The sequence below is a fragment of the Lissotriton helveticus genome, chromosome 3_2 (genome assembly GCF_964261635.1).
Source record: "Lissotriton helveticus chromosome 3_2, aLisHel1.1, whole genome shotgun sequence".
Lineage (NCBI taxonomy): Eukaryota > Metazoa > Chordata > Amphibia > Caudata > Salamandridae > Lissotriton > Lissotriton helveticus.
In genome coordinates, this window is record NC_136062.1 from 33361598 (window position 1) to 33388719 (window position 27122).

Genomic DNA, 27122 nt, shown 5'->3' on the forward strand with positions numbered 1-27122 from the left:
GTGGATGTGGTTGTCTGCTTGTTGGTCTCTAGTGTTTGTGGCTGTGTACATGTGTGAGTATGATTGAGTTTACATGTGCTGGTGTTTGTGGCTGTGTGCATGTGTGAGCAGGTTTGCGTTTACATGTGCTGGTGTTTTTGGCTGTTTGCATGTGTGAGTATGTTTAAGTTTACATGTGTTTGGGAAAAGAATTACAATCAATGCAATGAACTCCCCACTGTATTTATGTCCTGAGTAATTTGCCACAGCCTCCTGTGCACTGAGATATCAACACAACAATATTAACCTCCTCCCTGCAGCTAGGCAACATGCAGAAATGCAATTTCATAAAAACTCATACTTACAGGCCTTGGGGATAGCATTTATACCAGATAAAAGCCAGCCACTCTGTTTCTATTAATGTCAGATTTCTGCATCCGTTATCTCTCTAGAGGAACCATGACCAAGGCTGAGAGGTAAAGTGGGCGTTAAATTTGACTTTAAATTTGCTTTTGAAGTGAGATGAAATCCAAATATTGGCAAAGCGAATGTGTTTGACTTTTATAGTAAATACAGATACACACCATCCAAGCACATGTTGACTCGACATAGATGATACATTCATGTAAACATCCATGCACTCTCAGACTAACACACCTACAGTACTACATTCATACATACCATCGGGCAGACCCCCATGCCGACAGAACAACAGACCCCAGGCAAACAGAACAAGAGACCCCCCCACACACAGAACAACAGACCACCTCAGGGACACAGAACAACCGCCCCCCTGGCACACAGAACAACCGGCCCCCTGGCACACAGAACAACAGACCACCCCAGGCACACAGAACAACCGGCCCCCAGGCACACAGAACAACCGGCCCCCTGGCACACAGAACAACAGACCACCCCAGGAACACAGAACAAGAGACCCCCAGGAACACAGAACAGACCCCCCACACACAGAACAACAGACCCCCCACACACACAGAACAACACACCCCCATACACACAGAACAGCAGACCCCCAGGCCGACAGAACAACAGACCCCCATGCACACAGAACAACAGACCCCCATGCACACAGAAAAACAGACCCCCAGGCACACAGACCAACAGAACAGACCCCCAGGCACCAAGTTCCCTATTCCTATTGAGCAGCAGTTCATGTTAGTAAACGGAACGCGTGTCACGTCGAATCAGACAGCTGGAGAAAAACAGATCGGGTGTGCCCTCAGTCCTGGTGACAAGGCCACACATTAGCGTGTCTGTGTTATTCATCAGGACAGCGACACACATGACATATCACACCTAGTCTCTACATACTGCTAGCACGGGGACGTGTCTATAGATTAAGGTTGTACAATAAAGCTTTTGTTCCAAAAAAAAACCAAAAACGGGCAAGACAGATTACTTTTGCAGTTTTGTACGAAGCAAACTCTTCCCGAAGGTATTGGAGAGTTTTACATTACAGACAAACAAATTCAATTTTGATAGGCGCGGAGAGATTTATGAAGTGGCGGTTCCCAAAAACAACTGCCGGTGGGACCCACCTGCAGCCACCGGTTCAAATTAAGCACTGCACATAACCTCATCACTCCAAAGCAACCCCCCTCATGACCGCCTCCTCAGACTCCCTCCCTACCACCCTCCAACAGTGCACTTCATCTCTCCTTAGCCCCTTTCAGTCATGACCTCCTCATCAGACTCCCTCCCTACCACCCTCCACCAGTGTCCCTCATCACTCCAAAGCCCCTCCCCATGACCACCTCCTCAGACTCCCACACAAATACCCTCCACCAGTGCCCCTCATCGCTCCAACCATAACCCCTCCCCCCATTGACCTCCTCCTGAGTCCCTCACTGCCACCCTCCACCAGTGTCCCTCATCGCTCCAAAGCACCTCCCCATGACCTCATCGGATTCTCTCATTACCACCCTCCTCCCAGACTCCCCCACTTCCACCCTCCACCAGTGCCCCTCATCTCTCCGTAGCGCCTCCCCATGACCTCCCCCTCCTCGGATTCCCTCATTGCCATCCTCCAACACTGGCCTTCATCTCTCCGTAGCCTCTTCCCCTCATGACTTCCTCCTCAGACTCCCACCCTCCACCAGTGCCCCTCAGCGCTCCATAGCCCCTCCCCATTACCTCCTCCTCAGACTCCCTCCCTACCACCCTTCACCAGTGCCCCTCATCACTCCAAAACCCCTCTGCCTCATGACCTCCTCCTCAGACTCCCTCCCTACCACCCTCCACCAGTGCCCATCACTCCAAAGCAACCCCCCCTCAAGACCGCCTCCTCAGACTCCCTCCCTACCACCCTCCACCAGTGCCCCTCATGACCTCCTCCTCAGACTCCCTCCCTACCACCCTCCACCAATGCCCATCCCTCCAAAGCAACCCCCCTCATGACCGCCTCCTCAGAGTCCCTCCCTACCACCCTCCACCAGTACCCATCATCACTCCAAGCAACTCCCCCTCATGATCTCCTCCTCAGACTCCCTTCCTACCCCTCCACCAGTGCCCCTCATCACTCCAAAGCAACTCCCCCTTATGACCTCCTCCTCAGACGCCCTTCCTACCACCCTCCACCAGTGCCTCTCATCACTCGAAAGCCCCTCCCCCATGACCTCCTCTTCAGACTCCCTCACAAACAACCTCCACCAGTGCCTCCCATCTCTCCGTATCTCCACCCCTCATGATGTCCCCCTCGTATTCCCTCATTGCCACCCTCCAACAGAGCCCATCATCATTCCATAGCCCCTCTCTCATATGCATTTTATTTCTTGTATAGCGCTACTCGTAGTGTAGGGTATCACAGTACTGTACATCACACGCACATTATGCAGACACAATGATTCATAAAAGTATCCAAATCAGCCTATAGGGAATGTCACATAAGCTAATGAGGATTACCAGGTGTAGGAATCACATCTCATCAATGCTGCTGGGTAATATGCATTAAGAGGGTTGGGAATGGAGAACCACAAACACAGGATTTAAAGCATACCCCAGTGGTTGGCTCTACTGATTAGAAATTATATCTGCCCAAACTCTGAGTTGCAACATTAGAATAATGAAATACTGGGAAAAATCGAACTAACTAGCAATACAAAAAAAAAAAATCGAATTATACCATTCTGGTTTGTATACACGTCTTTGATCACACTGTCCTATGTTAGGATTGTATCTTCTGAATCAAAGAATCTCTGTGACAAAGGCAGTAACCCACTGAGCTATCCACGTTAACTACAGTTCTATTGCATTTAAATACTACAAACCAAAAAAAGAACGCTCTTCAGCAAGATCAACAATCCCCAAGGTTATCTGGACATTTAGTTGTCGTGCATCCCTGCAGAACCACTCATGAATGATACCAACGATTTAAACACACGATGTAAATGAAATATACACGGCGTTCTTCTAAGTATGTCTTTCTCACAGATTTAAAAAACACATTAGCCACACATTCTCTTACCTGCTCCTTACGAACTCTGTCACAGCCGGATCGGATAAACAAACAGCTCAAGGGGTCAGGAAGGTCAGGCAAATTAATCGGCAAAACAAACTCCTCTTCACCAGCTGAAAAGAATTAATTATCCATGCAGAAGGACGGTACACAAATCCAGACTCTGGAAGTGGAGTTTCTCCATGTCCCGGGCAACTTTCAGCCTACGCTGCTTGGCACTGTCAAATGCCCCTGTCTCAGCTGTGCAAGGTGACATGTGAGCCACAATTCTCTGCCTGGCTCCGCTACGCCCCAGCTTCAGGCAAGAGTTACTTTGCCATTCCTCGCTCATTGCGCCGCTGGTGTCAACTGCACTCGTACCGTGTCTTGATTCCAGCACGACCCGAGCAGTACAGACTTTCACTCCAAGCTCAGGCGGCTTCTGTGGAAGCGAGTAAATGCCCGCCTTTACTGCTGACACCTTCCGAGCGGTGGACTAGCCAATCTTGGCGCTGCATGCAGCGCAAGGATTGGCTAGGTGGGCACATTTAGTACTCGCCCTTTTTCACCTGTTTTCAGCGGCGGCGCTGCTGTAAGAAGCAGCACCCCTCTCTATGGGGAAAGTCTAGCGCGCATTCTCGGGCAAGGTGGCACCTAACCTTGTCATGCGCAGTACTGCTGCAGCTGAGTGTGGACTGTCACTCAAGCTGCAGCAGCCCAGCCAGACCCACCCCCTGCGCACTCCTGATTGAGTCGGGTGTGTCCCACTCCCGGCGGATTCCCGGCCGGTAGCGCTAATATTACACAGAGGTAATTATTATTGCCAAAAATACCACGGTGCGTCCATGTGGCTTAGTGGGGCTACGCCCCTACGCCCCAATGGACGCACCGCGGCTGTCTGAATGATACCACTGCTTGAAAGCGTACCGTATAATACTCATTTTCGTGTATATACCATTTCAAATGCATTTTATGTATTTTGGGGTGGGCTGGAAAACACATGCATCGTTATATGTTTAGTATTGCTTAGTATTTAGTAATGATGGACATTATACGTGGAGTGGGTGTTTTGAACGTATCTAGGACCCTATTTAAATATTCCCGATTCATGCCCTTATGTTGTTATAACAAATCATATCCTTATAAAGGCATAAGAATCATATCCATATTTAGTCATAGCCAATGCAGTCCAAATACGGCAAGGCTACTCCCGTAGACTCCTAGAAAGTACAATGCGTTCTTTAAACAAACCAAGCCTCCAGCAGCCCGGGAATTTCCCCTGCTTTTGTTTTCATTTGTCCAAGAACTCCTGGAGTCCTTAAAGAACTGTAAGTTCTTAGTGACGTCTTATGTCCAACCTTACGTCAAACTCGGCACCTTCCAGGTATAAATATACCAGCATTTGCCTTAAGAAAACACGCAGTGGTTTGGAGCAGATCGGCTATCTACTTGCCCGACGCCCAGCCCTTTCGAGTGCCGAAGGAAGCCGACCCTCCCATTGACACACTGAGAGAGACGCTGTCTTTTCTCCTGCCGAGAAATCCAGCTCCAGTGTTTCCAGACACCCTTGCGGGTTGCTGGGAGATCGAGTCCTGAGAAAGAGATACAAGACCTCCTTCATTCTATAACCAAGGTACGGAGCTTATTAGATCCTTAGAGAATTCTTGATTCAGATTCTTGGCAAAAACTATCTTAACTAAAACTATATCTCACTTACTCTTTCCCACGTACTAGGCTTAGGTTAGGTACACCGGGGTAGGCGTATTTTAGAAACACCAGTTGAGCACGTTTCGTCAACTTTTTTAATTGTATGTATTTTATCCGTTTTAAGTATCTTATGACTTAGAAACCATATCAATGCTTTTACAGTATTATTTCATAATACTCTTTTTACTGTACGCACTTTACTTTATGACAAGTATTGCAATTGTGGCAATTCACTTCTCTTGCATGAGAAAGAAGACTGCTCAATAAATAACCACTTTTATTGAAAACGCCCGTCTCTCTATTTCTCTGCACTCCTGGTGAAACTAAGCATGCACGATTGACTGAGTGAAATAGCTGTCTATTGTTTCCGCGACTCTGGAGATATACTCCTTATTCTGGAGGGAGCAAAGTTGTCATGTTTATGCGGTTGTCAGAAACTAATCCCTTCTTGTCTATTCAGGAAAGTTAACACCTTCCTGTTCACTCGAGAAAGTTTCTAGTCATCTCTGAACTAGCTGGCATTCATAATTAAGTCTAACATATTCAGTAGGGACCTAGTCGACCTCAGTCCTACGTCTAAACTATCGTTTGTTATTCCAATGCGCAGAGCCTATTGGGAATATAGGAACTTCACTACAGCACATGCAGATGTATCCATCAGAAGAACAAGTTACTTACCTTCAGTAACGCTTTTTCTGGTGGATACAGTATCTGCCTGTGGATTCCTCACTGACCCACCCGCCTCCCCGTTGTCCACTCTTCTATACCAGATTTAGTGTAATGTAATTATTATATTGTCAAAGGAAATGTGTTATTATGATTGCTTTCCTGCATTGACTACACACTGTGTGTTATTTTGATTATTTGGTACTGTGTACATTGTATGTATATCTACTTTTGTTGATTCGTCAGTGTGCCTCGAAGGCACGGAAAGAAGGGTGGAACTGATGGCATCACGCCGACGTGGGCCTATTATGGAGTCGGTGACGTCAGCGGAGCCGCGCGCGATGCCATGCTTCAGTGACATCGTCAACGCGAAGCTACAAAAATAATTTCCGAATGTTGTGGATGCAGGGGGATATTCACAAGGTGAGAAATCCACAGGCAGATACTGTATCCACTAGAAAAAGCGTTACCGAATCCACCAGAAAAAGCGTTACCGAAGGTAGGTAACTTGTTCTTTAGAATGTTCACATAGGTCATGTTTTAATTGCTTATAGCATGGAACAGGTGCAGATGATTAATTTGATGAGGCTGTTTTCTAGAAGGTGTTTTAGAATATTCACAAAAGTCACATTCTAATTGCTTTTAACAAGAACCAGGTGCAGGTGAATAATTTGATGAGGGCTGTCTACCGGAAGGTTCACGTTGAGGTCATCTATGCCAGTTGATGGATGCTTATCCTAGTGAATTTTTGGGATGTTTCCATGGCGCCTAAAACCTGATCTTACATGTACATAGTAAAATATTTGTAAAAGCTATTAAGCCTTTTCAAACAAAGCAGGGAACACCAGCTGCAGCTAGCTATTTCCAACAGCATAGTAATATGGTCAAAAGTCATGGTACAAATGTTTGTGTTGAGAGGAATGATATGAATCATGCTGATATATTATACGCATGCGCGCTAGCGGTTTTCCCGCTGCGCGCTGCGTTTTTAAAAACACCGCGTTACATGACGAGCTCAGCTCATCATCAGCTTGCGAGCGTCGTCGCTCATGACGAGATGAGCTCGTCATGAGCGCAGAAGGGGTTAAGATAGTCAAGAGAGGTAAGTCATAACAGGAATACTGACAGAGGAGAGCCACAAGAGTAGTGCTAATACGGAGAAACAGTCCCAGACAGACCCTTTTGTGTTGTCAAATCAGTTTTCAGTACACCCTGTAGGTTTACTTTAGAGCCAGGCAGCCTTGGAACTTGGAGTGGTGACAACTGGCAATGGCCCAGTGAATCTCTCCCAATTTACTTGGAATTAATCCATATTAGGAACAGACATTACTGCTAGATTAAACATGTATATGTGTCTGGGTTCTGTGTACTCTTTCCCTGGAGTTAGAAATCAACCTCTGGTCTAGAACTCTTGGAGGGCTTAGTTAGAAGCCAGGCTAGTACATAATAGATGCAGTTTAATGGTAACCAGTATCATAGATAGAATGTTAGTGTATGAAAATTATGAATAGATAACATGGTCAGTAATTCCCTTTTCTACTGAGTCTCACCCAATGTAAATTATGATCTAAAAACTCTGGCAACATGGTGGCATACAGCATTTCATATCTGATTGCAATGTGTGGGTCAGTCTCAGCTCATACAGACCAGACTGTTGACGTTTGTGTGAAGTGTACCAGAGTATCCTTCGAATAGCAACTCCTTGGATGAAGTATGTGTGCCTCTCTGGCTCAGAAAGAATTAAAGTCCTATTGGTAGAGTTTCTGCAAGAGAGCTGTGATAAGGTGAAGGATAATGATAGAAGTTGGTTGGTACAGCCTTATTGGATAGGCACACTGGATTTGATGTTTTAGCGTGTTGGCTCAGTCTATTAGAGACTGAAGGTACTCATAAGGGGATGTTAAGGATGTTGTGTTCATTTTTTTTTCTCCATAAATTGTATACCTCACAGGTCATGCGTGTTGCAACCATCTCGCACAGACTTCGCAGTCTGATTGCTCTCAGGGTTTGGGGGAAATGAGATAGGCAGGGATCGGACGGGAGTCGGGGGTGGCACGGGTGGAGGGTAGGTGAAGGTGGGGGCACAAACCAATAAAAATTACCCAGAGATGGAACAGAGTTTAATACAGAGCAGGCACTTTTTTATCGATAAAATTGCGAGTAGGAACACCAAGCTGGTACAAGCATGGGCAAAATAATTATTTGCTCAGTAAACGTGGGTGGGCTGTACAATAGATATAAGCCAACAAGGGTGGCTGAGTTTGTGAGGATGAATACTCCTGATATTGTGTGCCTGCAAGAGACACATATTCCTTGGGGGAAAAGGGAGCTGATGAGTATTAGGGGATATAACATGTTGACTTGTACATCTCAGAGCTCCAGTATCCGGGGGGATCGCGATTATCACTATAGCCCCCGTAGTGTGAGAAAATTAGAATTTTTAGGCTCTCACTGGTGCAGTGGTTCACCCTTAGCTGTCCACTGGTCCTGAAACCAACATATAGAAATTGGCACTGAAGCTGGAATATAAAATAACAAGTTTAGTAATCACTCATGAGTGGGACTACATCAATACAACACACTCGAGCACTGTATGAGGTAGTCCCCAGAATACAGAAACCAAGGGCCTTTTATATCATATTTACCGCTGAGTAAGCATGGAGACTCAAGGAGGAGGTACAGACATATACAGGAATAGTTATTGACTAGCATGGGCAGACAGAAATTGCTTGGTCAACAAAGTGGGAGAAGAAATAGTAAAGCTTACTTAAGTTGGAATAGCCTGACAGTTACATTCTAAAACAGATGCATTCTAGCAGCTACATGCCTTACTGAGCATGCGCAGTGCTCTGGCTCAGTACTGAAGGAATTAACTACAGTTGATGACTCAAGCGAAATAGAAAGGCAAGTAACAGTGAAGACGGCAGAATCACATGGCTAACACATGGCTAATGCAAATGGATGCCACAAACAAAATGGCTTCAGCTTATGCCAACGGTAATTACTGCGATTTCCACAGACGGTCTTTTTACCATTAGCTGAAGACATCGCTATGCAATAGAGGGAACATTAAAGTTATTATTGATATCCACTAACATCAGTTGACTAATCTCTTGATCAGTTACTAGTCAGGCTCCTATATTCTAAAACATTGAGTTTAACATTATTTTGATAGACCTTCTAATGTTCTTCTTTATGAGGGCTATAGTACCAGTGATATGTTTGGGGGGGGGGGAGGGGCGGAGTAGTATTTATCAAAGTGTGCACAAAATATTTTTCTTACAGACCAAACAGTATTCCAAATACAAAAAATAAAGCAAATACACATATTGTCACAAAAACAATCTATGTTTGGGGGGACCAGGAGGACCAAATTGGGCCATGGGAATTAGTACTAGGAGCCGCAAAGGGGCGCTCTTCCTCCAAATATGGGATGACCTAAGGGGTACATTGCTAACAAAAAAAGTTCTTGGGAAATTAAAGCCACTGTAAAACCAGCCAGAGGGGAGTCTTCTCCCTGTGTCTGTCTGAGCCTCACAGGCAGGCTCTTATCCTTCATCAGGTGTTCACTTCTCCCACGTGGAGCTGTACAACTTGCAACCCAGAACAACAATCACGACCTAGGCTAAGTAAAAAGTTTTTCTTTTAGGATAGGGAAATCACCCTCCAGGGCAAATACCCTCAACGATACTGTCCAGTGTCTCAGGCAGTGCACCAGTATTCTTTACTCTATCTAACAGGCACAAGAGACACCTCACCTGTATCCTAAACTCAAGTCCTTTCCTAACTCCTGTGTTGCTCCGCTGGTGCACTGCTCTTTCGTCAGGGCCACAGATTGTACCCAGAGTGCCCAGGCACCTCCTTATCAAAAAACAAAGGTGCAGAGTTGCTTTCACTTGGGGACCAGAACTCAGAGGCCTGATGCACAGATCCGAAGCAACCCTTCTTTCAGAGGGTGTCCCCTCAGCGAAAACCTCCTTGCTCTTGTTATCAGTCTGTGCCTCTCTCAGCTGGGCATAACAAATCTGGAACAAAGCAAAGGATTAACTTTCCATCCTGATTTGTGACCCCGTCTTTCACCCAAGATTTATCCAACAGTGGTAGGGGTACACGCTTCTTCTGGTCTTCCACCTTCATGTCTGTTATAGTTCCAAGCAACCTGTGTGCTGGTTCCCTGGTTGGATCTGATGTTCTGACCTCTCTGGCAATGGTTGTAAGGCAGCAAATATCTGTTAGTAAACAGAACAGAAATCCTTAGACACAACATACAAATAATCAAACAAAAAGGATATTTTATTTAAAAAACGCCCCTATATTATTTTTTTGAAGAACCTCAAAGAAAAGGAATTTCAAAACAACTATTATTTTTCACGATACAGCTTCTACTTTGTGAACTTTCACTATTGTGCAAAAGTACAGACACCTCTCAAATTATTTTCCTTGTATAAGCACATCCATGTTTTGCCCTTTATGGCCATGCTCTCATATTATGGGTGTAGCGGGAAACTCTAAAACTATGAATGTAACAGAGATCCATATTACATTAATAACTGATCAATTATACATAACCTAGTAGGTACATGAATTTTCCAACAGAGCTTGTTTGTGCTAGACAAGAAAACAAGCAGAAGGACATTTTGTTCTTAAAAATGTGTGCTAAGGGCATATGGGCTTCTTTCCAAGCATTGTGAACCATTTGTATCATACGTTTCATGATCTTGGCCATGTAATATCATATTCAGGGGAGAAACCTATTCATCAGCTCTAGCAAGGGTTGTCAGCTCGATTATATGGACTAACTAATGAGGGACTTGTGATGCCTCTGCGACTTATGTAGTGCTGTAATAACATCAACAATAATGGTGTAGCAACCTGGGAATTTGGAACAAAAAACTCCAACATATAGTTCCCCTTAAAGGTCAAATAAGGGAACATCATACTATTCTACCCATCCTTTCTTTCTTATCTAATCTCATCAGTTTACAGACAGGATGGGCAGTAACATGGCGTATTTATTTATTCATTTTGTTAATTCTAACAATTTGTTCAAATAGACAGTATTACTTAATAGCCAATTAGAATTGCAGTTGAGGTGCTTTGTTTCTATTTATTTAAGAACATATTCACAGCATCCTGTAAAATGAATGACTAAAGCAAGCCCAACCAATTGTCTCATGGCCGTTCCTAGACAGCTTAGACGGGCCCAATAAAGAGAGATAGTTGGAGCTACCCCCCTTCAACAGTAGGTAACCTAAGCAGGTGACCTTCTGTCGGCAATATTTACCCCCTTTGGCAGCTGGGCACAAATAGACTTGTAGGAGGTAAATGCTAGGGAAATCCATATCAAGGATGCCAATTGGACATGCACCATCCGGCTGTTTCTAAAAGATCTCCGTTAAAGTGACCCTTCGGGGGCCCCTAGGGATTTGCAGCGCGGCCCTACGAGGAGCAACCGCCCGATGATGAAGCATGACACCTTTCGGGGTGTGTGAGGGCAACAGAGGACAAGGAGTGGTCTTCCCATCACTTGAGTGGTTCTCCAATCTAGGAATTCTTTTATTCTCTGATTTGTCTTTGTTAGGGCTTGGTGACTTTTGCACCTGCCCTTAGGAACTTTGTCCCCCTGGTGATAGACATTTTAGCCTCAGACATCATTAGAGCAAAGTTTACATTACCTGTAGTGTTTTATCCTACAATGTTAGAATCAGGAAATGTAATTAATACAAAGGAATGAATTTGTTAAACTACTCTTCAACATTACAAGCAGGTATTATATCTTTGTTTTCCTATTTAGAACAAGTGGCACTGGAGTGTGTGTTTCCTTAACACCTATTATTTGCTGTAGACAAAAATAGAAGCAAATCTGCTGAAAAGGAATATGTTCCCTGTTCAATCAAACACAGCCCTGTTTATTTATTTATTTGTATTATTATTATTACAAGGGCTATAGACTAAATGTGCAATTGCATTTTCACAATTATATTTGTACATGTACACATCAGGAAATGCTGTGATGCTTTCATAGTCTAATGTAGGCCCCTAAAAGTGGAAATCACACACTGTCCAGTGGATAACCTCAGATTAAAAAAATTCTCAAAAATTCCCTGCATGGACATTTTGCTTTCAGTAGTGCTGGTCAGTTCTAAATACATAACTTGGCCTCTGACCCTTACACCTGTTGTCCTCTGTCTGAGCAAGGCTATCCCCTTGTGGTCCTCACAGTTCAAGTAACTCTCGAGAAACAAGACTTAGGGGCTGACTCCGGTGGTGATATTTTAAAAGTAGGATGTAACTTTTGCTGTCTTATTTTTTTTATTCCTGCGCAATGTGTTTTCTAGCATCTAAAGAAATTGCTCAAAATGTTAGTTTTCATAATGCCATAATGCGCCCAGAATTCTTGTGCATAAAGGCCTGTATAAAGGCTCACAATGTAATTCACATGTCTGTACAACTACTCTTTGCATAATTTTGAATAACCTTTGTATTTGACACTGCAGCCATTAGGCCATACTACATTTTAAGTTTGTCACTAAGAGACAGTAATATTTGCATTGTTAGATATACTAATATTCACCTTTTTAATTTAGTGTAACAACATACTTAACCATTTAGACATTGAAATCTTAATGCACACTCTGCACAGGGTAATTTTCTACGCTGCTAAATGTTATTACATTTTCACAATTGAGTTATTAGGCATTATAAAGGTCATAATAATGCAAACATTATGTTAGTGCAATGACTTTTAACAATGTTTTTAAGTAGTCATTTTTTGAATAATGATTACTAACCCTCTTGTTGTTTCTACATATGAAAAGCAAGCCTTATGCCTTTCCTTTTGCCTTTAAATACATTTATTTATAACACTTACAAAACTGGTAAACACAGAAGCTTTACTGAAACATAGAAAGTTTGTTTCACTTATTTTTTTTAAAACAGTAATTAATTACCATCAGATCCACAAATGTGCTTTTTAGAAAAGCAACAAGAAAGAAGGTGCTTACTTTTATCCTTTCTCTCTTTTATCCAAAATAATGAAGCTGTATTTCTAACTTTCAAAATTAGTAGTCTTTAATGCACATGCTTTTATGCCATTTTGTACTAACTTAAAACCTAGTTGTCACAGCGTTTATTTGTAGCTTGTGCCTGGGTAAAGCCTGTTATTTACTCAGCTGTGTTTTATGACCAACAGGCACGTTATCTTCTTAACTTTTTCAGGAGCAAAGACCTTCTGCTCTAGGACTGATAAATTCTGTCTGACATTTAATGGCACAGGGCCCCTTACATTGCCATCTGTTTCCAATATGACAGCAATGTGCTGTGATCTACTATCCTCACAGAGACCCCTAAAAGTTGATAAACCATTCATTACCTCCCTCTACTCTGACAGACAGCTTCCTTTGGACAGACAGCTTTGAGCAGCTGTTAAAAGCTCTCTTTCTGGTGCTGGGAATGAGGCTCAGTAAAAAACAGGCATTCCAAACCAGTCAAAATCTATTGTTGGCAGTGTGGTAAAAGAACAACACTTTTATTTTAGCAGCAACCAATTAATCATATAATGTGAATGCCTTTTAATATTTAATATGATTTATCTGAGGATAGTGCTGTAACGTTTTTTACAGCTGATAGGCAGTATTAATAAGATATTGGGCATCTATATTTAATTTTGTTAAGTCCTAGTTGTATAAAGCACACAAATTTGTTTTTCTCTGTGAGGCCTACTTTTCCCTATTGAGTGCCTTTTTTTCTAGGTAAAATTAGTTTTAACATTATACAGCTCTTGCTATACCCAAAGGTCTCAAAGCACTTTATTTGTTTGAGATAACATTTTCTCTTTTTATATTGAACGCTAAGCAATTCTGCTTCAAGTTTTAATTCTATTTTTTTTTTTTTACCATTGTGGCAATATAATAATTGAATGTTCACACATCTATACTTTGTTACTGCTTTTGCTTTCCATAGTAGCATGCAGTTACTGAACATATTTTCTATAATTCATTCTTTAAAATTTAAAGTGTAATTCTTCCAATGACATCTTCAGAACACAATGAAGACAACAAACCAAATTGAGCTCATTCCAGACCTTTTCAAGAAGGGGCCACACACTCAGAACACACAACACAGTTTACAAAGGCAAGCCATTCTTACACATAGAACACAGTCGGTACTCACTCAAACAAGTACTTCACAAGCATTACCACCGGTGTCAGTCCACAAACCTCATAGACACTCAAACACAAAATCAACCCACAAATCAACACTAGAAAAAAAACAAATGCCAGCCCACATACTGCACCCAAACAAACCCAATTGTAAATCATATTTACAAACAAAAGAGCTCTCAAAAGCAGTCCAGATACTGCACCAAGACAAGTAAACAGCCCAAAGACTGTTACATGTTACAAATATCATAAGGAGAAAAATCCCTACACTTGTACACAATCAAACATAGTCTTTTTAAAATCACATGACCCACTTACTGGCCATCGTAGATCAGGATCCTTTTTCATATATTTGTTCCATAGTGTACTATACATTTATGGAAGAAATACTATATTTGATATACATAAAACTATTAAGTGTCCCCTCTAGGGGAGCCGACTGATTACTTTTTAGATCAATATTGGTACCTCCAAGACAGCAACACATTCTACGAAGTGTGCTAGGAGCAGGCATGCCAAAAACATTATAATAAAATATAATATTATATCAAATAGTATTTATTTCAAGTGTAAAAAATAGAGACACAAATCTCCTCATTACCTGCCTTTGTTTATTGCAATAAACAAACAAATAAAACCAGAATCTTGGCCGCTTCAATGACCTTACCAAAGAAGACAGGCTCTAGCCTCAGACCTTTTCCAAAATACGCCGAATTACCAGTTGGTCTGGCAGAGTGTTCACAAACACTCTGTGTCTCTACCAAATCATAAGGTATGCCTATGAAAGGGGTCTGCAGGCCCATCCAAAACAAGATAGGGTAAAACCCAAAGCCTTTACAAGAAGAGATCAAATTACCAAATGGCCTGGCAGGACACTCCAGAGCGCTCAGTATCTCTACTTACGAATTTCAATAAATGATAAAAGTCTCCAGCCTCCGCCTGCCAAGCTCTGGGTTGACCTAATGGTCACTGCAATACTTACGCCAAAAGAGATCTCAGTCAGGACCGGCCATCACCTGGAGGGTCAGAATAGGAAAGCCGGAAAACACGTCGGTCTGCAAAAACAAAGGGTTTCCTCGTGCAGGATACCTCCTCAGTAGAATCCATTCCTCCGTCAAGATGGCTCTTTCGGATGGCAGCGTCTCTGATGAGTACCTGTTCGGGCACCAATTTGTGGGAAAATGTGCCTTTTTAGGGGCTCACTGGTGCAGGGGTTCACCCTTATCTGTCCAGTCGTCCTTACACCAACATATAGAAATTGGCACTGAAGCTGGAATATCAAATAACAAATTTATTAATCACTCATAAGTGGGACTACATCAATACAACACCCTCAGGCACGGTATGAGGTAGTCCCTGAAATACAGAAACCAAGGGCCTTTTATACCCTATTTACCACTGAGTAAGCATGGAGACTCCAAGAGGAGGTACAGACATATACAGGAATAGTTATTGACTAACATGGGCAGACAGAAATTGCTTGGTGAACAATGTGGGAGGGGAAATAGTACTGCTTACCTCAGTTGAAATAGCCTGACAGTTACATTCTAAAACAGGTGCATTCTAGCAGCTTCTGGCCTTTCTGAGCATGCTCAGTGCTCTGGCTCAGGACTGAAGGAGTTAACTACAGTGGATGACTCAAGCAAAATATAAAGGCAAGCAACAGTGAAGATGGCAGAATCACATGTCTAACACATGGCTAATGCAAATGGATGCCACAAAAAAAATGGCCTCAGCTTATGCCTTAGCACATTAAGAACTGGGCACAGGAGGTTTTTGACATTAACAGATATAGCACTGCAAAGTGTATACTCTGAGATGCCTTCATGGCTGGCATAAGGGGTGAAACTATTAACTTTGTCGCCTGTGTAAAGAGGCTTCGCTTGGTAGAAAATGAGCGGCTATTTAGGGAGCTGGCTGAGGAAGAGCATGCAACTCTGATAGTATAGGGGGATGGGGCGCTATGAACTCAGCTTAAAATTGTTGATTTAGAAGCTGAAATGAATAGCTAGCTCATTTAAAGATCAGCTGAAGAATATCAGTTGCATAACAACGAACCATATTAGTATGAAGAATTAGTTGGGAAAAGGCTAGCGTTGCAAACACAGCAGAAAATAGCTAGAAACTTGGTATCCTCAATTAAGGAGATCTACTAAGGGTATTTCGAAAAAACTATCAGCTATTGTATAGGGAAGACGGCGGGCATCCTTGGATATTTCTCAAGTAGTAACAGAGGCGGAACTTGAGGCTATTCTTGATCAATCTGGTAGGAATGAGCTAGAGGAGGACTTTACACTTGAGGAGTTCCTATCACCTTTGCACAATCTACCCTCTAGAATTATGAGTTACTTCAAACTTTGATAGCCCCCATACTATTGGATTTGTTCTTGGGGGTACAACTCATCATTGGTCTTGCGCCACAGTCTTGGAAAGATACGGATTTTATCATGTTTCCTAAGATTGACAAACCACTTGATAATCCAGCTTCATATAGGCCAATATGTCTGATTGATTCGGATACCAAGATATATTCCAAACTTTTGGTCAGCCGGCTGGAGACGGTTATAGGTCGTCTGATTTTGCTCTGGCAGCATGGTTTCATTCCAGGCAAAGGGACAATTGATCTTATAAGACATCAATTCCAAGACGGGGCCAGATGGCTATGATCCTCCTCGATGCCGAGAAGGCATTTGATTGGGTTGCCTGGAGGTTCTTGTGGGGGATGCTCAAACTAAAAGGCTTTGACCCCAAATAATCACCACCATTAAAGCCATGTACTCCAATCAAGGTGCACGGTTGCAGCTAATTGGGTGAAGAATTGGAAAACATAATGTCAAGGAGGACTAGGCAGGGATGTCCCTGTTCTCCCATCCTGTTTGCCCTATAGATAAATCCCCTGATAGAGAAGATCTTAAATAATCAAGGGATAAAGCCTGTTATATGCGAAGGGTTTGAGACCAAGGTGTTAGCATATGCTGACGACATCGCCATTGTCACCACCCACCCTGCAGGAGCAATCAGGGAAGCTGTACTCATTGCCGAAATGTTTGGGCAAGCTTCTGGGTTATTCCCTGAACAAAGGGAAAACGCAAGTCATTTCCACAGATAGCCTTGCCTTTAAAGATCCTCGGCACGTGGACACAGCAATGTATCTGGATATACATATTAGCCCACAGGTAGACACAATAGGCAAGTTTAACTTTAATCCTCTGATAAGGACAATATCTACAGACCTGAAGCGAATAAATGGGCTACATGTATCCATTATCGGCCAGGATAATGTTTTTAAGGATGACAATGCTTCCAAAGATTTCATACCTTTCTGGTCAATCCCGTTTCTGTAGAGGTATCAATTTTAAAAATGGAACACAGGAATCCATTTTTGTAAACTCCATTTGACAATATGGTAAGGTGTGATGGTCATTAAAATATCTGACTCTCCCATAGGGTCGGTGTGGGCTGTCTATTCCAAATATTGCATTCTAAATATTGGGTGGCGCTTTTACATCAAATGCCTATTTTATTTACCATGGTTGTTGACGAAGAGATAGATAATGAAAGCCACTGTAGATTACCAACGATATATGAGTTGGCTGTAGGGAAAAAGGCTAAATGGGTTACTGCTGTGTCAACTAGAAAAATGCTATTACAAGAAAGTTTGATTTTAGGCAGTACATAACGTTGGAAAATTTAGAGTAAAGTGCGTAAAGTTATGGCGATCCTGAAGTTTTGCCGATGGACACCTCTGTGGCGATCCACTCTTTTTCTGTCCCTTTTTATGACACCAAGGGAAGACAGTGGGAACAGCATGGCTTGACAACAATAGGGGATCTTTATTCTCTAAATCAGATCTGCACTTTTACCCAACTGCAGCAAGGGTTTGGAATCCCTGATAATCAATATTTTAAATACGTGCAAGTCGGGAATTATCACCGCCTTCAGGTCAGCTATAGCTCTAGGTAAAATTCCTTTAGTAGAGGCAATTGTTCGTAGTAACAGTAGAATAAAGAACATTTATAGTGTATTGCTTGACAGCTTGCCTGATCTAGAAAAAACAGGCAAATTGGGCAAGGAAGCTAGGTAATCCTCATGACTGATATGGCAATGTCATTAACCGCAAAGATTCTCTTATCAACAAGTTTGAAGGTGCAGCATTATAATGATTTATTTAACTAGTACTTTACCCCTGCCAAGCTGTTCGATTGGGGCACGAGAACAGATAATAAGTGTCCAAGGTGTGGGAAAGGGCCGGCCACAATAGTACATATGTTTTATGACTGTGCCAGATGACTTCCTCTGAAGAATGGGTTGGTGTGTTTCTAGGAAGGTTTCTTTGGGCACAGCATTAACTTGAGCCCCACTCTGATGATTTTGGGCTATGATAGCTGTAGTGGCCTGGACACTGCCCAGATGTATTGTGCACTTGTCTGTGTAGCTGTTTTTAGGATAATAATTTCCACCAGCTGGAAGGACCCTGAGCCCCCCATGTTTCAGATATGTTTAGCACTGCTGCTGGGGGGGGTATGCAATCAAGAGACTGCTCTATATGCATGCAGCGGCAGGCAGCCAAGCTAGGAAGCTGGGGGAAAACATTTGGTCGCCAATGTCAAAATGGAAAAACAATACTGACAGCCCCATTAGGCTTAGAGCTGGCTGTCTGTAGCTATTTTAGTATTCATTTATAAAATAACACTTCAGCCCATCGTAAGGCAGTCGAGAGGGATGTCTCAACCCAGCTTCCTTTTAGAAATCCATGTATATGTGTTTACATTATTGTAAATAATGATGAAATTGTGTTTTTTTATACTGTGTATATTACAAGTTTACAAGTGGCATGTATTTATATTTTTATCTGAATTTAGATGTACGATTGTCTCTGAACTACTTGTAATTTGGACTTCTCTGAGTAATCGATGAAAAAAGAACAAAACAAAAAGGATGTTGTATTCATATGGATTATTTGGGATTAACTGATTCTCCGTGGGCTATACCTCATCTGCCACAAACAAGGCACTGTATGAGTGATTATATTTGCTAAGGCATTGTCTATTGTAAAATGGATGTTTGCCCTTAAAATAATTCAAACATTAAGCCAAGCCTTTTGAGTCTAATGTCATTAGCCTACACGTTGATTTTCCATTTTTGTACGCGGATAGTGATCTGTGTAACCCCATTTGCGCGCTTACTTTTAGACAATATTAGATGTCTTTTCAACTAGAACTTCCCATGTCTTATCAAAAGATTTGAAGGTTCTGGTGGAAAACAGTCCATTTTGCTCATGGGAAGAGCAGACCTTGTTTTATGGACCCACACTTGGTGCAATGATATCAGTCTTCAAAAATTAGGTCAGGGTGAACTTTAACCGTATTTAACTGGAAAGCTCTATGAGTGTATGCGCAGAAGATTGGGGACTATATCATGTTTACATGAGTGTCTGTGCGACCCAGAGAGATTAGAGTTTTGTGCATCAATGAATTCAGATTGTTTAAGCAAGTTGAGGGCCTGTCATCTCTATTGAAATCTCCCCTCCTTCCAAAAGGGTTCTCCAAACTGGGGCATGATCGTGGAATCTTGGGTCAATACCTAGGAACTTACCAAGCATAGGCAGTAGCATGCAAGACCGGCTATGAGATGTGAGGGAAACATCATTTACAACGCGTTTGTTACAAAGCGTTGCCATAACAACGCAGTTAAAACAATGCATCTACCATTACATCGTATGGCATTAAAATGCATATGCTTTTACCACACATTCCTTTAAAGGCATATGTGTTTTACATGTAAGTATAAAGTTAGTATAGGGTTTAGAATGGGTTTGGGGGTGTAGGGTTATATATTTTGGGGTGCCAAGGTTAATTTTAGGGCTCAGGGTGGGTTTGGGTTTTGGGGTAGCAAGGGTAATTTTAGGGTTCAGGGTGGGTTTGGGCTTTGGTGTAGTAAGGGTCATATCAGGGTGTAGGATGGGTATGGCTTTTGGGGTGCTAAGAGTAATTTTAGGGTTCAGGGTAGATATGGGTTTTGGGGTGCCAGGGGTAATTTTAGGGTTCAGGATGGGTATCGGGTTTGGGGTGCTAAGAGTAATTTTAGGGTTCAGGTTGGGTATGGGTTTTGAGGTGCAGGGGTAATTTTAGGGTTCAGGATGGGTATCGGGTGCCAGGGGTAATTTTTGGGTTTGGGGTGTGTTTAGGTTTTGGGGTGCGAGGGGTAATTTTGGGGTTCAGGGTACGTTTGTGTTTTGGGTGTAAGGTTTAATTTTAGGTTTCGTGGTGAGTTTGGGTTTTTGGGGTGCCGGGGTAATTTTAGGGTTCAGGGTGTGTTTGGGTGTCAGGGGTAATTTTGGGGTTCAGGGTTGGTATGGGTTATGAGGTGTCGGGGTAATTTTAGGGTTCAGTGTGTGTGTGGGTTTTTGAGTGCCAGAGGTAATTTTAGGGTTCAGGGTGGGTTTGGCTTTTGTGGTGCCAGGGGTCATTTTAGGGTTCAGGGTGTGTTTGGGGGTGCAAGAGTTAATTTTAGAGTTCATGGTGTGTTTGGGTTTTGGGGTTGAAGGGTTAATTTTGAGGTTCAGGGTGGGTATGCGCTTTGGGGTGTCAGGGGTAAATGTAGGGTTCAGGGCGGGTTTGGGTTTTGGGTGCCAGGGTTAATTTTAGGGTTCAGGGTGTTTGGGGTTTGGGGTGCAAGGGTTAATTTTGGGGTTAAGGGTGTGTTTCGGTTTCAGGGTGCCAGAGTTAATTTTGGGGTTCAGGGTGGGTTTGGGTTTTGGGGTGGAAAGGTTAATTTTAGGATCTTAGGTTGTATGGGTATTGGGGTGACCAGGGTAAGAGTTCTATTTCAGGGAGGTATGGGTAATTTTAGGGTAAAATATGTATATAAAAATAAATATTTATAATATATATATATATATATCTATATCTATAGATATAGCTATATATATTTACTTAACTTAAGCACTTTTACTAAGTGTATGACTTTACTACGCATGCCTTTTCGGTGTAATGGCATGCATGGTAAAGGCATATGCGTTGTAAAAGTTTGCGATGTGAGAGCAACACATTGTAACAACACTTGCATTGTAACAGCTGTGTTGTAAATGCATGCGATGTATCATCATATATTCGAGTGGGGTTTCTTGTGTAAAGTGCTCGAACAGCGACAGTGCCACAAGTGAGGCCTGTCCAGAGACTCATGCAAGATGTATCTTATGTGATCTAGATATAATGCTAGCCAGTAAGTGGGCATATGTGCCAACTTAGGTCTTCCCCTTTTGTTGTGGCGTGCCATTTTCTATTATTTTCGTGTGGTATCCGACCCCCTCCAAAGGAACATTTTCAGGAAGACATCGATAGCCACCATCATGTGGTGGGGAATGTGCAGTGGGGCAAAGGAAAAGAGGTAGTTAAACCTAGGCATTGCATTTGATCAGCTGTACTTTACTCCATAGTGAAATATTAAAATGGCCTAATTTGAAGAGGTCTGATTTGCTTGTATAAAAAAATTGGTTTCCCCAGCACACACTGTCAACATGTATTACATAAATATCGGATAACAATTCATGTCTTTCTTTGTATTTGTTAGGTTTATTTTCATGTTCTTGTTTAGTTCTTTTTTAGCCAACATATGTCTCGTCGCTCATGGCAGATGGCCGCGACTTCCTCAGGGCTGTTTCATCGTTATGGTTAGTGTTATCTTTTAACCGGTTGTAATTCCGTCCTGGTTCCCCCAAATAGTTCCTTGTCTTTGTTAGTTTTTCTCTCCCAATCGTGTCCGTATTATCCCTTATTATTTGTTGTCATCCGTTTTACCGCCTTCCGAGTGTTTGCTCGTGCAGCCTTCAGTCGTCCCAGCGAGTACGCTTTGATTTGCTTCTATATTGTAGCAGGTTAAAATTGAATGCCTCAACCTTATTCCTATTCATTTTCTAACCCAATATGGGAGATTGGTAGCAGATCAGAGCTATGCGAGACCTTAATGAGGGGGGTGGCTACTTTATGGTCACCAGAATGTCATATGATATTTTATGTGTGTCCCCAGCATTGGCATTGGTATACTGTGCATGTCAGGTGAGCCAAGATGAACGACAAGAGGACAAGGGACAGGTCTTGCTAGTGACCCTATTAATATTGACTACTAGTGATGTGTTAACATTGCATGTGACCCTGGCCATGGGGTGCTCATACATCCTCTGCATGTGCAAGAGGAATTTCGGTCCCATTCCTGCCCTCTGCAAGACTTGAAGCAAGTAAGCCTATTTTACCCTATAAAAAGTCTTTTCAGCATCGAGTGAGACTGGCAGCTTCTTGTTGATGTCATTGCGTTCCCACCAGAGGCCGTGTGACAATGGAGGTGTATTGCGGAGTCCGATGAGTCTCAAAGCCCACCTGACCTCTGTGAATAAGGTAAGGGAGCACCAGGTTTAGTCTATTCACCAGCACTTTAGCCAGAATCTTTGTTTCCACATTAAGTAGTGATATGGACCCATAGCTGGCGTAATTCAGTGCATCCTTCCCTTATTTATGTATGAGTGTGATCTTGGTGATTTTGTTCTCGGTCACAATGGCTTTGGGTGGTTGGGACTTCTTGAAGACTCTACATATTAAAGGAGCCACATTGTCACTGGTTACATTGTAGTACTCGATAGGGTATCCATCGATATCTAGAAATGTGCTTTTTGTGAGGCTATCAATCACAGATTTGACCTCATCCTCACTTAGGTAAACCTCAAGAGTTTGTCTCTGGTCAGGGATGAGTGTCAGGAGCGCATGTCGTGAGAGAAAGTCATGAATGACACCGTGGATGTTGGAGACGTTTGAGGAGCATAGTGCCTCATTGAAGGCCCTGAAAGTATCTAGCATGTGAAAGGGCTTGTGTGGGGGTGACGTTGTTAGGGTGGAGGATGGCGGCGTGGTCAGCCTCTTGTTGTCTCATCTGTAGGGCGTGCAGTCTCCCTGCTTCCCCTAGGTTCATATGCCTTTATTTGAGGCAAAATATGTCTGTTTCCACCCTTGAGGTATATAGTGTGTTTTGGACGGAATGCTGGCCAATGCAAACATTCACCCCCAGTCACAAGGATCTGGGTTTAATCCATCATTCTTTTGCTCACCATACCTCCCCAGTTTGGACCCACCCATATGCAAATCACTCTTGACCCTGTTCCTTATGGGAACAGTCCAGCCCAATCTGCCAAGCAAGGTCCTCCCTGGACAGGAAATAAGCATCCTGGGATCGGTTTCAGGGCACCACCCTTCATCAGTCAGGCTAGCTTGAATCCAGTGGTGCAGTGAGCACAGAACCCACGTCCGGCATACCCTTCCTAGTTATGGCAACAAATGCAAAAGAAACAATTGATGGACAGAATGCTAGACAGTGCAAACATTCACCCCCAGTCCCAAGGATTTGGGTTTAATTCATCATTCTTTTGCTCACCACACCACCCCAGGTTGGACCTAGCCTTAATCAAATCAGTCTTTACCCTGTCCCTTAAGGAAATATCCCAGCCCTAACTGCTAAGCCAGGTCCTCCTTGGACCGTAAACCGGCATCCTGGGACCGGTTTCAGGGCATCACCCTTCTTCAGTCAGGCTAGCTTGAATCTAGTGGTGCAGTCATCACGGGACCCACGTCTGGGCATACCCTTCCCACTTAGGGCAACAAACGCAAAAGAAACAATTGATGGACGGAATGCTGGACAATGCAAACATTCACCCACAGTCACAAGGATCTGGGTTTAATCCATCATTATTGTGCTCACCACACCACCCCAGGAGGGATCCAGCCATATGCTAATCAGTCTTGATCCTTTTCCTTATTGGAACAGTACAGGCCGAACTGCCAAGCCAGGTCCTCCCTGGACCAGAATCAAGCACTATATAACAGTGAAAAACACAATACTCCCCTAGGATCTTGAGTACCACTACACCATTCTTACGTTAATCAGATAAGCATCATTCACACCGTAATACATTCAACCTATGGGATATTGAAATTCCTTAAAGACAGACCCCCTTGAAGTATTGAAAATGGTCAAGCAAAATAAGCCCACTGAGATTCAGGTATTGCGCGTACCAAACTATTAGTTTATTAAAATAACACATAAAAATATTTAAAAACACGAGGACCAATCCTCCAGCTCTTAAAGTTAGAGTCAATAAAATTCCTTGCCCTCTAATTTAAAAAACAACATACATATACAATACAAGACATACAATGACATTGCATGATGCGAAAAACCACACAAGTTAAATCTACAAGAGGAAACCCTATGGAACAAAGAAAACGGAAACTACAATCCTGAAGGGCCCCTACCCTAGGGCGTGTTCTTATTAAAGAATACATGTGAAAGGCCAATAACAGATACTTATGTATAGCAATTTCTGTCTAAACAATTGGAAGTTTCCAACCTAACACAGAGCCTGGTTCTCTGTTTCATTCTTCCAGCTCAGTTTTATTCATCACCTGTATGGCTTGTGAAGAAATAGTGTGACAGTGAGAACGGATAGCTGGTTGTTGATTACTTCGAAAACCTGGTGAGTGTTAATGTGAGATCCTTTTTTACATGAGTATTAGTATTGTGAATGATAGGAAAATGGTTCCCTTGAGGGTAAAATAGGGGGGAGGTCCCCAATGGTCTAAGGGATCGAGATATAGTGCTGAGCATTGTTTGAACTAATACTTTGGAAATTTGAATGCTTAGGAGGCATACTGTAAAACTAGGAATTCATTTTGAATGAACGTGGCTTTTCCCATATTGTCCTTCTCCTTTGTTCAATAATTTTTAAATGTGTTTTAACTGTAATGAGATGTCACATTGTATTGTTATGTCATCTTATACATATGTGTTGTGGTTATTTACTAAATGTTGTATATGTATATATATATTTTTTCTAGCTGGAGGGGTAATATCCCGTTAACTTTTAGTCCTGAAGAAGGTGGTTGTATATATTTCCCTTATACCACCAAACCGTGTCGGCGCTACTTTTGTACAAGGAATCCAACAGGGAGTAACCATAAGGATAAAATCAGGGCTCTTACCTGGTTTCCTCCCTTTAATAATAGAATTGGACCTTCATCAACAACGGAATTTTACCTGTGTCAATAGGGTTTCCTCTTGTAGATTTAAATTGTGTGGTTTTTCGCATTATGCATTGTCATTGTATGTCTTGTATTGTATATGTATGCTGGTTTTTAAATTAGAGGACAAGGAATTGTATTGACTCTAACTCTAGGAGCTGGAGGGTTGGTCTTTGTGTTTTTAAATATTTGTATCTGTTATTTTAATAAACAAATAGTTTTGTACGCGCTATACCTGAATCTCAGTGGGCTTATTTTGCTTGAACATTTTCAATACTTCAAGGGGGTCTGTCTTTAAGGAATTGCAATATCCCATAGTTTGAATGTACAATGGTGTGAATGATGCTTATCTGATGACCTTAAGAACGGTGTAGTAGTACACAAGATCCTAGGGTAGTATTGTGTTTTTCACCCTTATGGAAACAGTCCAGCCCGAACTGCCAATCCAGGTCCTCCCTGGACTGGAAATAAGCACTGTTCTTTTTGCATTTGTTATGGGTGTGGGTGATCAGCATGGTAGCTGGATCCAGGAGGCTGTATCTGATTCCCAGATGCTTGAGGTGTGGGAACGACTTCCATTTAGCCACAGTCTCCTCTGACAAGTCTTGCATTATAAAGATCTTGTGTTCTTCAAAGACAATGAACCATGCTTTTTTGCCTTGATGATCATTTTCCTCAGTTGTTAATGCCATACAAGAAGGCTATAAATTGTTTCCAGTCGTCTTTGGATGATTGGCCTGTATGCCAGATACTCTGTGCCCTTTGGAACTCCAATGGTGGGTCAAAGGATAGTTTGGTGTTGGTGGAAATGAAGTGAGTGAGGATGTTCAGCTTAATATCACCTTCCATTTTCAGGATCAGCACTGAAAGACCGGTAGATGTGGAAAGTAGTAGTACAGAATTGTAAAAAATGATAATGGCTTGTAGGAAGGTGAAAAGAAAAAATTTACAAAAAGAATTAGTGTTAACTTTTTGCAGTAGTTTGTTATATCTCTTGGATTACATTTTTACAGTTCACACAGAGTACATTTAAGAAAACCACTGCTTTGGTCCAGAAGACATCAAAGGGTCTGAAGTTAGAGTTAGAGAGAAAGTACCTTTAAGATAGCCATAGCACGAACAAGAGGCAGGTTGTAGAAGACTGGATGTGGGGCTGTAGTCTAGATTAGACTCAAGAAGCAGTGATGATATTTGGTTATGATCCTTTTAAAATAGTAAGGCTTGGATGTCAGTAACAGGATCTTGCAGTCCTAGGCATACCCACAGCTTCCTAAAGGAACCGTGACACACCTCAAATTAGAGGTTGGGAGCCTTGTACAAACCTTGCAGGAGAAATCATTGAATGGAGGGGTGATTAGCTCCTTGTCAGTAGTTTGAAAGACTGAATTATGGACCTGCATCCAGGTTGCGTCTGCACCCCCACCACTGCTTGAACCACTTCATATTGATGAGTTAGAAGGGCAGCAACCCACAGAATACATCACAGGTTCATTAAGGAAAATAGTGCTGTGCAAGTTGGCTCTGACGAGTAACAGGTTCTGGCAGGAGCATCTGAATCTCAATACACACAGGGCCCTCTGGTCTAATCAGGTGCAAGACTGCAAAAATGGGGACTAGCTTACAGGGAGGTATCCCTTTAAAGGACGGTTTCCCTCACCCACCAATGGTGCCATGCTTCATCATTGGGACTCCTCCTCACACAATGAAGCCTAGTCTTGGAGCAGGCTACTGTCCCCTCGTTGCGATGGAGAAGCTCAGGGATGTTTTAATGGAGGGGCTATTACTAAAACCCAATGTGAGCCTACAGGGTGTCGTGAGGGGTGCAGTGCAAGTGAATTGGTGAGTTAAAACTAACCACAATGTTCATCTTTTAACCTGTATTCTGGCTACTTTGTGCTAGGACTAAAAACAGAGATGTACTCATGAAATCATTAGATTCAGTCGTACTGCATAGTGATTGACATGTTTCAGCCAATGACCTGGGCAGTGTTGTGTCTCTCTTCAGGATCGCTGAATAGCTACTACCTTGACAAGTGTGGTTAAACAAGTGAAGCAAAATAATGCATTGGTTGTATTTGCTTTCAATATAAA

The 27122-nt window shown here is 42.6% G+C and overlaps 1 protein-coding gene across 6 annotated transcripts in view; it reads left to right on the top strand.

The window, feature by feature from the left end:
• ATP8B4 (ATPase phospholipid transporting 8B4 (putative)) overlaps positions 1–27122 on the top strand; it is a 4589528-nt gene that overhangs the window by 1018168 nt on the left and 3544238 nt on the right. Inside the window, exon 1 of one of the 6 annotated variants that reach the window (XM_078684776.1) lies at positions 24430–24487. The exons of the other annotated variants lie outside the window; for them this stretch is intronic. The gene's annotated coding sequence lies outside the window, so the exon portion shown is untranslated. Of the gene's footprint in view, positions 1–24429; positions 24488–27122 lie in introns of those variants that run through there. 6 annotated transcript variants of the gene reach the window in all.